A 15,007-nucleotide genomic window follows, 5' to 3' on the forward strand; every position below is an offset into this window, starting at 1 on the left:
GTTTATAATGAAAATGAAGACACTGGGGACTAGTGGTTTCTTAGTAATTTTGAACATGAAAGTTGATAGTATACATTCCAAAAATAACAGGAAGTTGAGGATTTTTCAATACAAAAGCAAAAGAAGATGAATCCAGTTTTTTCAACTAATGGCATAAACTGGATTTTTATATTGCACATAGCTGGTAATAAACAATATTAAGGCCTAAAAATAAATAATAACTATTAGGAGACGTGGTATATAATATTTTGCTTCCTGTGAGTAGAAATGAGTAATGTGGTTAGAAAAATAATAGAATTCCAATCTAAGATATTAATAAAAATAGTCAAAAAGTTGCATTTACAAAATTATACAGAAAATGGACAGGATATTAGTCTGCAACAAATCATGCTCCCTTAGCATAATAATTCTAAAGCAAAAATGTGTGTATGAATGTGAGTATTAAGTTTCACTATAAACAGTCAATTATGTAGCTTCTTTTTTTTTTTTTTTTTTTTTTTTTTTTTTTTTTTTTTTTTTTTTTTTTTGACAGGCAGAGTGGACAGTGAGAGAGAGAGAGACAGAGAGAGAAAGGTCTTCCTTTGCCGTTGGATCACCCTCCAATGGCCGCCGCTGCAGCCGGTGCACCGCGCTGATCCGATGGCAGGAGCCAGGATCCAGGTGCTTTTCCTGGTCTCCCATGGGGTGCAGGGCCCAAGCACCTGGGCCATCCTCCACTGCACTCCCTGACCATAGCAGAGAGCTGGCCTGGAAGAGGGGCAACCGGGACAGAATCCGGCACCCCAACCGGGACTAGAACCCAGTGTGCCGGCGCCGCAAGGTGGAGGATTAGCCTATTGAGCCACGGTGCCGGCCAATTATGTAGCTTCTAATAGCATACACTTTTCTAAAGCATATGTGAATTTGGAAGATGAAAGAGTCTATTATTCCACCATGGTTATCATGAAGACATTCAGAAAATGTTCAAAATCTTAATGTGAAACATACTATGCCTCCTAGGAAAATACATGTGAAGGTAGTATAGGGAAGAAATGCAGGTTAGAGAATATGAAAAACTCAAAGAAAATTATGTAACTAAAGGAGAATGAGAATTTAAAAAAAAATCAGCTGGAAGCAAGCACAATAAAAGTAGAGCCTCAATTCTTAAATATTATGATATGAAATCTGCTATAAAACTTTCAGAATGGACCAGGACTGGATGACATCAAAAATAAAAACAAAATTGAGACAGCTAAGAGATTGTAAAAATTGTTCAAACTGCCATCTAAAAAAGCAACAAGTGTCATAGCAGATAGATATATAGGAATGGGAATTTTAAAATACTGTATATTGGAGAATTTCAACAATCCAAGAACGATTCAGTGCTCAAAAATCCCTACAAATTTTTTAAAAATCTATAAATATATATTTCTTAGAAATGAACATTATAACACTTTTTCCTACTGAAATCTGAAAATCACTAATAGAAGTTTCTAGGACATCTAGAAAGGGCAGAGTTGATTGCATCCCAATAAAAAAACTTACCCTGATGATGATATGTTCCACATGTGTCAAAAAGCATTCGGCAGGTTTCTCCTAATCCAAAGGGTTTATGATAAAAATTTGACTTAAAATATAAATCATATTTCATATTTAAGTTTGTATAGCATATTCTAATTAATATAAGGAAAGTTTTTTCAGGGAAGTCCCAGAACTCCAAGTTGATACAGAAGTTAATTTGCAACAAAATGGAGGAATCTGGAAAACATCATGCTGAGTGAAATAAGCCAATCCCAAAGGGACAAATGTCATATGTTCTCCCTGATCGGTGACAATTAACTGAACACCTAAAAGGAAACCTGTTGAAGTGAAATGGACATTATGAGAAACAGTGACTTGATCAGCCCTTGTCCTGATTGTCAAGGAACAACTTACTGCTTTATTCCTTTTAGTATTTTTTGGTTCTACTTAATAGTATTGGTTGAATTCTTTAATCAACACACAATTATTCTTAAGTGTTTAAAGTTAATGAAAAGTGATCCCTGTTAAATATAAGAGTGGGAATAGGAGAGGGAGGAGATGTACAGTTCGGCACATGCTCCATCGGACTTACCCCTAATGGTAGAGCTAGAAAAATGCTAGGGTATTCCAAATCAGTCCCATTAAGGTAGCATGTACCAATGCCATCTTACTAGTCAAAGTGATCCGGTAAGTTCATAATTGATCATAATGATAGGATTATATGTCAAAGGGATCACATAAAAAAGACTAGTGTCTGCTAATACCATCTGATAGAATTAAAAAGGAGAGAACGATACAACATGGGAAGCGGGATACATAGCAGACTCATAGAATGGCAGATGTCCTAAACAGCACTCTTGCCTCAGAATCAGCACTTAAGGCATTTGGATCTGGCTAAAAAGCCCATGAGAGTATTTCAGGCATGGAAAGCCAAGACAACTGTGGCAACCCTGGACTTCCTCCCAATTTTAACAAATGGTACATCTGAGGACAAACAAACACAAACCCTGTTAACCTTAGTACGGACTAAATGCATTTTTAAAAGGAAACTGACATCAATGACATGGAAATGGAGTTTTAATGCAAGAGACCATATATAGGGCTACATCTTGTTAATTGCAATTGTCCAGAAAGGTTTTGGGCACGATCCAAAAGTAGCTATGCCCTTTTCTCAGGATCAGAAAACATTTTGGCATTTGAAGGATTTAAAAAATTTTTTTACAGAATCTTGTCACTGCTTTTCCCTCCCCTTCCTCTTGCTTTCTGTGCATCCCATTCCTAAACTCCTTCATTTCATCTTAACACTTGTCCTGTTTCTTGAGATGAAGTTATAGAAGGCTTGGAGGTGGTGATGAGGATACACTGATTGAAATTCTTTGCCTTAGTGGTGATTGTTTAAGCTCTCACAGTCTTAAACCGTGCCAAAGTCTTGTTATGTCTTGAACTTTTCCTCAAAGCATTACACTTGTGAATGTATTTTTTGTCTAATGAGGTTGAAACTGTTGTTCAGTATTTTTTCAGGCTGAGGATGTGATGTTACTCTACACAGGTTGTGACATTTAGTATACATTTGCCTTTTGTAATAACTTTTTTGTAAATACATATTCATTGAGGCCATATTTATTGTTTGTAATTTAATTATTACTTCAAGTGCTGGGAACTGAACAATATTTATGGATAAATGTTTTCTAAAAAATCTTGTACAGCTTTTGAATATAACTGCTTTAGCATTAAAATTTATTGTTTTGGAAGAGGAACACAATTTACAACCATTGACTCCTTTCTCTTTTTTTGTAACAGCCTCCTTATACAAAGAGGCGATGTGAGCAAATTGAATCTTGTTTGTTGGTATTTATAACTCATGCAAATCTCTTTTTTAATTCTTAAATTATTTTTTCTATTGCAGTATAAATTCCTTACAGTGTTAGTGGCCACCTGGGGAGACCCTCCTTTCTTTCTCTAGCTCAGATAGATGGCTGTTTAACTGTGAGTTTAGATGTGTTTGTCCTGGAATTTTGGCATGCAAATCAAATATTACTGATCAATTCAGTTAGTGGCCATGACATCTCAATCTTGTACTTCAAAGAGTGAGAAGCTGGATTTAATCATCCCTGCCCTACATATATAAACATAAGGTAAACTAATGAGTTTTATGTCCCTTAGTTCTTTTTTACCTTACATAAAAATGAAAATTGTTGCAGCATGCATGTCTGTCTGTTCTATCTAGAGGCCACCCATACACCTATATATGTTTGTATCTATGACTTATCTAATCTGCCTATCAAATTGATCTAGCTATCTATATATTTTTAAATGATAACGTTATGTCTGCAACAGTGGTGAATGAGCAAGGCCAGTCGAGCAGTACTTGTGCTTAAAGTGCTTCTTAAAAGAACAATAGTTCATTCAAGTTTTGAAATCAGCAAAGGCTGATTTGTTTTCTGTATATAGCTCTATTCATAATTGCCATAATTATTCACTACATTTATGTAGCAGTGTAATAACAGCAACAGTACTTAAATACTGTAGAAAGAAAAACAGTTGCAAAATATGTATTTTTAAAGTTCATGATTAATAGACAAAGATGTTAAGAGCATTATTTCCATTAAAATCAATAATAATAAAATATGGTTGTTTGCTTTGTGATAAAGTGTAACAACCCATTTAATCTTCAATGAAGCAACTCCTTTGGACAAACAGTTCTTTTACAGTGGATATATAGAAAAGAAACTGGTTACTATTTGGGGAGATTGGAGTGGATAGAGTAATGAGACTTTTTTTTTATTAGAGTGCTGTTTATTATTTGAGAGCCAATCTCTGCATGAATGACAGAAAAGTGGAGGTCAGGAATTGTAAAGTATTTAGAAATGTGATGAATAGGCTTAATTACCTCTTTCTCTTTAAGGAGTAGTGCTCTAGGCTTTTTGGTGACAGCCAATTTGTTATTATATATAATCACTTTCAGTTCTAGAATTTTGTTTATTGTTCTTTTTGAAGAAATAAAGTCTTGGCACATTAAAAAAAGAAAAGAAAACTTTCCCTTTAGTAGAAATGGTAAGGTGTAAGCACACAAAAGAACAAAACCAAAACCAGAAATTGATCACCTCTGAGTGCAGAAGTTGATGAGATTGGGAAGACATCTGAACTGACCAAGGCTCCTTGATTCACCTGGGTGGTCAGTCCATGAGTGCCTCTATTCCTATTTCAACACAGTAGAAAACAAAGATGTCAAGAATTATCTTTCCTTTTCCAGACACTATCATCCTATATACTCAGATTTAATCCAAGAAAATGAGACATTTATTCACAAATCATGGAACTGATTCCTAAATTGGTGGGCTAAGAGGAATAAAAAAGTGAAAGGAGACCAGCTCAGGGAAGACATCTTCTTTATCCCATCTGAATTGCTTGAGAAAACTTAATCCCCATTTTCAGAAATAAAAAGAGGGTCCTTTAACAGGCCATTATGTCTCTTCCTCAAGGATGGCTGAGGACACCCATGAATATGTTCTCTCCAGGGGCTCTGCTGTAAAAGTCAAAGGGGCTTGGTGTCTCATGCATGCTCTTTTAGAGGCCATGCTGCACAGCTTCAGGACTCAGCCAGCTAGAACTCACTGCCTCTCAACTTTGGACCATAACTGGGAGCTAAAACAAACTGTTTTGTTTCCAGCTTACCCAATCTGTGGTTCTGTGTTATCAGGCACAGAAAATGGACTCAAACCCTAGGAAGAGCTATGCTGCAAGGACCCCAGACAGAAAACTCAGAGGATGCAGGTACCCACTAGGGAGATGATCAGGGCACCAAAGACCACAGCTTCTCCCTTCATGAACCTCACACATGCAGTCCTGGTTCTCCTTATTGACTTCTCAGACCCACCACACAATGGGGGAGATGCGGGCTGTAGGCAAGGGCTCCCCAGAGTGGGCTTCAGGACTAAGCTGAAGTTGTTGCTTGAAGGGATGGGATGGGTCAGGTTCACCGGAGTCCTGGGTGCTGGCCCAGCCCATACCCCATGGACTGGAGTTGATTTAGGGAGGAGCTGCCCAGCAGAGAACTCGGGTCTGTAATTCTAGAGCTAACAACGGGGAGGCCTGGGGCTTACTATGGTCATGTTAAACAGAGTCCCAACAGCTACACACTCATCCCCACGTGACGCCCAGCTCCATACACTCACATTTCCCAGCTTCCAAGGTGCCCCGATGTCCTCTTTGCCCGGTTCTGAAGTGAAGAAGGACCACAGAAGGCAGATCCTGAGCCACTGACTGCCTTCCTCAGCCTGTCAGCAGAGCCCTTCTGCAACTATGGCTGCTCCCCAAAAGGTAATCCCATGAGATTTCCTATTGTTGTGAGGTTACCTGCTGACCGCACAGCCACTGAGTAAGCACAGTGTAACACAACCCATCATAATCCTCTGTCACAGTGGGGCCACTTGGGGATTGTGCAAAGTGAACAAGTAGTAAGGGGAGAGGTTTAAATGCCTGTCCATTCTCTTTTGCCCAGAGGCCCTTTTTAAGTATTTTGTCTTGTCCACATTTACCATCTGCCATTTCCAGGGGTCCTGTATGTCTTTCTGCCTTGCCCAGAGGCCCCATCTGTCCCTCCTGTCCAGAACTCTGTCTTATACAGAATCCCTGTGTGTCTGTGTCTCTGCCTTGCCCAGAGACCCTCTCTGTCTAGCACAAACAGGCCATGTCAATTCATCTGTCTTCTCCAGTGGGAGAAGACATCTGTCATGCAAAGAGGCCCTGTACATCTGTGCTGTACATCTTTCCATAGCCCTGTCCATCTGTCTGTCTCCCAGAATCCCTGTCTGTCTCTCTTGCCCAGAGGCCCTGTTTGTCTATTTGTCTTTTCCAGAGGCACTCTCTGTCATTTCCATAGGCCCTTTATGTCTAGTCATGTGGTCCTGAGGCCCTGTATACTTGTCTGTCTTTCCCAAATGTGCTGTCTGCCTCACCCACAGGCCCTGTGTGTGCTACAGTCTGTCTTGCCCAGACGCAAGCCCTGTCTTTCTTGCTCAGAGGCCTTGTCTGTGTATAGAGGCCATGTCTGCCTGTCTCTATTGTCCAGAGACCTGTCTTCCACTGAGTAACTGTGTGTATGTGTCTCTGTTTTTCCTAGAGGCCCTCTTGATCCATCTGTCTGTCTTTCCTAGCTGCCCTATATATCTTTTACATAGAAGCCCTGTCTGTGTCACTGTCTTTTCCAGTAGCCCTTGGTGTCTGTCTTGCCCAGATACACATTTGTCTTGCACAGAGGACTCATATCTCGGTGTCCAGAGGCCCAGAGACTCTGTCTGTCTGTCTTATCCAGAGGATCAGTCTGTCTGTGTGTCTGTCTGAGGCCTGTTTATGTGTTTGTATTGTTCAGAATTCCTGTGTTTCTTGCACAGAGTATATGTCATTCTGTCCATCTTTCCTAAATGTACTGTTTGTCTTCCCAGAGGCCCTGTCTGTCTTGTCCAGAGGCTCTTTCCACACATCTGTCAGTCATGTGCTATTACTCTCTCTGTCCACCTTTCTCATAGACGTGTACACCTGTCTTTCCCAGAGACTCTATCTAGTCCATAGGTCCTGTCTTTCTGCCTTGCTCAGAGGTCCTGTGAGTCTCTCTTCCCAAGTCCCTGCCTGTCTCTCCAGGGGCTCAGTCTGTGTGTCTGTCTTGCCCAGAGGACCTGACTCTTTCTTTGAGTCCCTGTCTGTCTTTCCCTGAGGCTCAGTCTATTTGTGTGTCTGTCTTGCTCAAAGGCCCTAGTTGCGTGTTTGTTTTGTTCAGAATCCCTGTGTGTCTTTCCCAGACAACCTGTCTTTCTGTTCATCTTGCCTAGAGGCCTTGTCTAAGACCCTGTATGTCTTGCTCAGAGGCACTGTGTATTTGTTATGCCTAGATGCCCTGATTTTCTCTCCTGTACAGAGATCCATCTAACTTGCACAGAGATGTTGTCTCTCTTGCCCAGAGGACCTGAGACATCTATCTTTTTTATCCAGAGGCCGTATCTGTCTTTCTTGTCAATAGGCCCTGTCTTGTCCAGAGGCCTTGCCTATGTGCTTGTCTTGCCAGAAGCCATGTGTCTCTTGCCCAGAGTACATCTCTTTCTGTCCATCTTGCTTAAGTGCCTTGTCTGACTTCCCAGAGGCTCCAACTTCCTGTTTGTCAGTATAGTCTTGAGGCCCTGTCTGTGTATCTGTAATGCCCAGATAACCTGTCTGTTGGTCTGTGTATCTGTAATGCCCAGATAACCTGTCTGTTGGTCTGTCTTACCTAGAGGTCCTGAGTGTCTGTCTTTCAGTTTCCCTGCCTCTCTACCTGTCCATTTGACCAGAGGATCACTTTTGATGTCCTGTGTTGCCCAGATATCCAGTCTGTGTGTATATGTCATGCCCAGAGCACTTGTCTTTCTGTCTGTCTTGTGAAGAGTACCTTTCTGCCAGTCTGTCTTACCCAGAGGTCTTGACTGTCTTTCAGGGGTCCCGTCTGTCCATCTTGCACAGAGGCTATGTCTGTCCATCTTGCCCACAAGTCCAACCTATCTGTGTATATACCATTCCCAGAGACGCTATTTGACTGTCTCTCCCATCCAGAGGTCCTGTGTCTTGTGAAGAGTCCCTTTCTGTCAGTCTGTCTTTCCCAGAGGCCCTGTATTTCTGTGTGTCTCTCTTGCTCAGAAGGCCTGACTTTCCCAGAGGCCCTGTCTGTCTCTCCATCTTGCTCAGAGGTCCTGTCTTTTCATCTGACTATCTTGCCCAGAGAGACTATCTGTCTGTCTTCCCCAGAGAACCTCTCTATCCAGTTCATCCATAGTCCCTTCTTGTCATTTTGAATATGAAGCCCTACCTATCTGTGTTTTCCAAAGTCTTGGTCTGTGTATCTGTCATGCCCACAGGTTGCACCTGTCTTTTTAAGGGGCTTTGTCTTCAAGTCTTGCCTAGAGTCCTTGTCCGTCTGTCTGACTGCCCAAAGGCTCATTTATCTTGCCCAGAGTCCCTGTCTGTCTGTGCATCTGTCTTTTTCAGAGGCACTGTCTTTCTCTGTGTCTTAGCCAGAGAACTTTTCTTTCTATCAGTCCATCATGTCCAGAGACCTGTCTTTCTGTCTTGCCCAGAGGCAATGTCTGTCTTGGTCAGATACAATGTCTGCTTCTGTGTTCATCTTGCTGAAAAGCCTTTTTCTGTGTGTCTTGCACAGAGCTCCAGTATGTCTGTCTTTCTAGGAGCACCTATATCTGTGTGTCCATCTGGCACAGAGGCTTTGATCTGTAGAGTGTCCATCTCGTATAGAGGAACTACTTGTCTGCATATCTTGCCCATAGGCCCTATTGCTCAGTCTTTCATATGCTCTTCTTATGTTTCCAAGTGTCCCTGTCTGTGTATCTGCCATGTGCAGAGGTCCTGTCTGTCTCTCCTGTCCAAAGTTCTGTGTGTCTTTCTCAGAGACCCTGTCTATGTATCTGTCATTTCAGTGGCCCTATCTCTCTCTCCTGTCCTGAGGCTCTGTCTGTCTTGTACGGAGTCCTTATTTGTCTGTCTGTCTTGACCAGAGGTCCTTTCTTGCCCATAGATCCCATCTGTCTGTATAACACTCTTGCCCAGAGGCCCAGTCTGTCTGTCTTTCCCAGAAGCTCTGTCTATATGTCTTAGCCAAAGTCCTGTCTGTCTCTCTGTCTTACCTAGAGATCCTGGCTTTCTGTCTGTCTTCCCAGAAGCCCTGTCTATCTTTCCTAGAGGATCTATCTGTCTGTCATTCACAGAAGGACTGTCTTGCTGTCTTTCATGTCCAGAGGTTCTGTCTGTCTTGGGTAGAGTCCTTATATGACTATCCGTCTTGCCCAGAGTTCTTGCCTGTGTCCCTCTTATCTAGAAGACCTGTCTTAGCCAGAGTCCTTGTCCATCTGTGTGCCCCTGTTGCTCAGAGGATCTGTCTGACTGTCTTGCCCAGAGAACTTATCTATGTGTCTGTCTTTCCCAGAGAACCAGTATATGTGCATTGTAAAGTCCCTGTCTGTCTTGGCTAGAGACCCTGCCTTGTCTAGAGGCCTTCTTTGTCTCTCTTTACACCTTGCACAGAGACCCTCTCTTCCTTATGTCTTGCAGAGGTCAAGAGCATCTGTCTTTCAGTGGTTCTGTCTGCCTGTCCATCTTACCCTTAGGACCACTTGTCTATCTAAATCCAATGCCCTCTCTTTCTATGTTTCTGAGAGTCCCTGTTCTATCTTGCCCACAGCCTCTGTGTGTGCCCCTCTTGCCCAGAGGACCTGATTGTCTTACCCAGAGAGTCTGTCTGCCTGTCTGTTTTGTCCAGAGTCCATGTTTGTCCCCCTTGCTCAGATGACCTGAATGTCTTCACAGGGGCCTCATCTGTCTCCCTGACTTGCCCTAGAACCCTATGTTTCTGTCTTGTCCAAAGGCACTGTCTGTGTATATGTCATACCCAGAGACCCTGTCTGTCTTGCTCAGATGCTCTGTTTTCCTGTGTGTCCCTCCTGCCTGTAGGCCTTCTTCTGCCTGTCCTGCCCAGAGCTCTGTCTGTGTGTCTTGCCTAAAGCCCCCGAGTCTATGTGTGCATTTTCCACAGAGGCCTTGTTCTGTATATGTATCTGTCTTATATAGAGGCCTTCTTTATCTTTCTTGCCCAGAGGCACTGTCTGTATGTCCCTTTTCCCAGAGAATCTGAAGGTCAGTCTTAACCCAAAGGCTCTGTGTTTCTGCTTGTCTTGTCCATAGGCCCTGTCTATCTGCCTCTCTGTCTTGCCCTGAGACCCTGTCTTTCTGTCTTGCCCAGAGGCCATGAGTGTCTGTCTTTCAATGGTTCTATCTGCCTATCCATTTTGCCTACAGGATGACTGATCTGCTTGTCTTAATCCAAACCTTTCTCTGTTTGTCTTCCCCAAAGGTCCTGTCTGGCTGGCTGGTGGTCTTGTCCGAAGCACTGTGTGTTTATCTGTCATACACGGAAGACCTAACATCTTGTCCAGAGGCACTGTATGTCTGTAATGCCCAGAGGACTGTGTTTCTTGTCATGCCTAGAAGGACCTGCCTTGTCCAGCATGTTTGTCTTGCCCACAGGTCTTGTTCTGTCTGTCCTTCCCAGGTCTGTCTGTCTTACTCAACCCCCTGTATCTGTGTGTCCATTTTGTACAGAGGCCTTGTTATCTATGTATGTTTGTCTTCTCCAGTTGTCCTGTATGTCTTACCTACAGGTCCTGTCTGCCTGTCTTGCTCAGAGACTCATAATTTTAAAAGAAATTTTAGCTACATGCCTGTTTATAAAACAGCTAGTGGAAGAATATTATTTTTAATATTCTGCTTTTGCATAAGAGTAACATAACCATTTAATGGAGCATGGAAAATAGAAAAGCCAAAGGTGCCATGTGTAATTTCTCTACCTGAGCTCATGTAAGGTACTCATTTGATTGTTTTTAAAGAATTTCTAATATTTTTTATCTCAGCATGATGTAGATTTTCCACATCTAGTAACTATAAATAATTATTTGAATGCCTATACATTTATCAACTGAGTTTGGACTATAATATTATTTTGGAGATAGAGGGGAGGAAAAACAAGTTGAGAAGCAGTTGTTTTAAGGTTTACATCATACTATTTGTTTTCCTCTAAAATCATTAATCTGACTTTATTAATTTTATTTAATAGATATGCCAATAAAGATAAATACAATCTTATAGCTTGTTCAAAGTCATGCTTCTAAAAGCTGTAGAGCTACTAATGGAATCAAAATATTCCATTTTTTCAGAGAACATATATTTTCATGGTAGTTTCAGGTTGGCAATAAATGTCATCTCTGAAATTTTTTGAAGAATTCAAAATTTCTAAAATATACAAATATCTAGTATTTCAAAGAGTGAGTTAGTTGCTCAATAAGTCATACTTTTAAACAGCGAGGGAATGGCATATGCTTTGGTTATTATTAAATTTCACATGTAAACCAGCTTAAAAAGCAGACTTTTCTAGTGATATAATGTGTACCCCCAAATTAAAATGTATGTCAACCAGCTTTTCTTGCAACAAGCTCATTTTCTTTCTGAGATTATACATTTTATAATACCAGCTAGGAGAGTTAGCATTTATTACTCCTTTGAATGACACTCATTTAGAAATCTATCTACCTAAATTCATGTACACATAAATTTTATATGTTGTAGATCATGTAAAATATAATAAGTTTAGACTCCTTGGAATGCAGGAGAGATTTTGAAACTCTTCAAAAAGTTTCATAGTAACAGTCTTTTCAAAAGTAACTCGCTTGTATTTAGTTATTTTTTTCTAAAAAATATTGTCTCTTTTCCACATTTTGATGCCACACTGAGTTTTTTAAGCTTTTATTTAATGAATAAAATTTTCAAAGGTACAACTTTAGTAACCTAGTGGTTTTTCCCCTCATATGCACCCTTCCTCCCCAATCCCATTCCACCTCCCTCTCCCATCCCAGTTTTAAGATTCATTTTAATTAACTTTATATACAGAAGACAAACTATACTAAGTAAAGATTTCAACAGTTTGCACACATACACACACACAATGTAAAAAGTAGTGTTTGGGCCGGCACCGCGGCTCACTAGGCTAATCCTCCCCCTAGCGGCGCCAGCACACCAGGTTCTAGTCCCGGTTGGGGCGCCGGATTCTGTCCCGGTTGCCCCTCTTCCAGGCCAGCTCTCTGCTGTGGCCAGGAATGCAGTGGAGGATGGCCCAGGTGCTTGGGCCCTGCACCCCATGGGAGACCAGGAAAAGCACCTGGCTCTTGGCTCCTGTCATCGGATCAGCGCGGTGCGCCGGCTGCAGCGCGCTGGCCGCGGCGGCCATTGGAGGATGAACCAACGGCAAAGGAAGACCTTTCTCTCTGTCTCTCTCTCTCACTGTACACTCTGCCTGTCAAAAAAAAATAGTGTTTGAGAACAAGTTTTGCAGATAATTCTCTTAGTATAACTAGTATAACTATAATTAAGGGCAGAAGTCCTACATAGGGAATAAGTGCACAGTGATTTCTGTTGTTAATTTAACAATTAATACTCTTATTTATTATGTCAGTGATCACCTGAGGCTCCTGCCATGAGCTGCCAAGGCTATGGAAGCCTTTTGTGACCACAAACTCCATCAGTATTTAGACAGGGCCAAAGGAAAGTGGAGGTTCTCTCCTCCTTTCAGAGAAAAATACGTCCTTCTTTGAAGGCCCCTTATTTCCACTGGGGTCTCATTCACAGAGATCCTTCATGTAGGATATTTTTGCCACAGTGTCTTGGCTTTCCATGCCTGCATTACTCTCATTGGCTTTCCAGCCATATCTGAATGCCTTAAGGGCTGATTCTGAGGTCAGTGTTACTTAAATCGATTTTCATTCAATGCATCTGCTGTGTGGACTGCTTCCCATGTTGGACATACCCTCCTTTTTAATTCTGTCTCTATGTTCACTTTAACACTTAATATGATCACTTTACAATTAAGATGGCATTTTACAGCTTTACAGTTAGAAACTCCCTCCTCCCTCTCTTATTCCCCCTCTTATTTTTTACTGAGTCTTATTTTCAATTGATTATATATATATATATATATATATATGATTAACTCTATGTTAAGAGTTCAACATATAGTATGAAAAAGAGAAAAGAAAGAAAAAAAGAATTAAAAATTAAAATAAAAAGCTGTTCCCCAACAGTCAAGATGAGGGCTGGTCAAGTCATTGTTTCTTAAAGTGTCAATTTCACTTCTACAGCTTTTATTTTAGGTGCGCTATTAGTACTCACAGATAAAGGAAAACATATAGTATTTGTTCCTTTGGGACTGGCTTATTTAACTAAGTGTGAAGTTTTCCCAATTGGTTCATTTTGTTGCAATTGACCAGATTTCTTTTTTTTTTACTGCTGTGTAGTATTCCATAGTGTACATATCCCATCCATAATTTCTCTAGCCAGTCTTTAGTCGATGGACATTTAAGTTTTTTCCATCTCTTAGTCATTGTAAATTGAGCTACAATAAGCATCGAGGTGCAAATAGCTCTTTTGTTTGCTGATTTTGTTTCCACTGGGTAAATTCCTATGAGTGGGATGGCTGGTTCATATGGTAGGTCTATATTCATATTTTTGAAGTATCTCCAAACTGTCTTCCATAGAAGTTTAACCAGTTTACATTCCCATTCACAGTGGATTAGGGTACTTTTTTCCCCACATCCTTTCCAGCATTTGTGGTTTTTTGATTCCTGTTTGAGAACCATTCTAAATGGAGTGGGGTAAAATCTCATTGTAGTTTTGATTTGCATTTCCTTAACAGCTAGTGATCCTGAACATTTTTTCACATGCCTGTGGGCCATTTGGATTCCTCTTTTGAAAAATATCTGTTTTTTTAAGTCCTTTACCCACCTCTTAAATGTATTTTTTTTTGTTTCATTGTTATGGAGATTCTTAATCTCTTTGTAGATTCTGATTATTAATCCTTTATCAGTTGTGCAGTTTGCAACTAATTTCTCTCATTCTGTCTGTTATATCTTCACTTTCAGGGAGTGAATGAATAAATGGAAGAGCTCTCTCTCTATCTCTTTCTCTCCATGGATCTCAGGACAGTGGGTGGTGGTGCAGCTAATTGGGTTCCTACAAAGTATGTGTGAGATTATAATTGGATTATCAGCTCCTAACTTCACTCTAGCTGCTCCCAGCACTAGCAATTAAGGGCATTGGGAAGGAAATCTGCAAATGGTTTCTCTCTCTTTGTTCACACTGGTAGTGACTCTACCTTATTCAGGATGACAGCTACAATGATGTCATCAAAAACACATCATGGGAGTTTCTTTGTCTACTGAACAAGTTTCCGGACTTCTTTCATAGGAATGTATAATTAAGTGTTCAAACAACTTACATTCTTATAAATGACACTGTTATTTTATTTACTGAGATGATAAAATAAACCATTCTATTCAGGGCTACCTTGGACTTGAAAATTAACTGTATAATTTTATCAAGAATTTTGTTTGACATTGACAATCATTATTACTGGGACTATACAACTTTAGCTGTTTGTTTAATTCTATTTTTCATGTCAATGTATTCATTTCACCCTTTTATGACCAGATTTTTTACATTTTTTTACTTGTATGAGACTCTAAATTGGCCTTTTGTTTTGAATTTTCCCTAGAGACACAGGAATCTTTCCATTGTGATTTTTCTGTAAAGTCATAATATAACTTCTTATGTTGCTGAATTTTTTGTGCATGAAATGTAATCTTGATATTTTCAGTAAATTCATTTCTGTATGCATTTCACAGTGTCAATCCTCCTACCAGTGTACTCATGAACACATAGAAATCACAATATAAGTCATAATATAGCATGAACATCTTTTTTTATTTTATCTTTTGAATTATGAAGATATTTATTATTTATTTACTACTTGATTTGGAAGTCAGAGGGAAAGAAATTGAGTTAGAGATTGATCTTACATTTACTGAAATAATCCTCAAATTGTCACAGCAATCAGGATTGGAACCAGCCAAAGCCAGGAGCCAGA

Source organism: Oryctolagus cuniculus, chromosome 16 (assembly GCF_964237555.1).
Source record: "Oryctolagus cuniculus chromosome 16, mOryCun1.1, whole genome shotgun sequence".
In the NCBI taxonomy this organism is placed as follows: Eukaryota; Metazoa; Chordata; class Mammalia; order Lagomorpha; family Leporidae; genus Oryctolagus; species Oryctolagus cuniculus.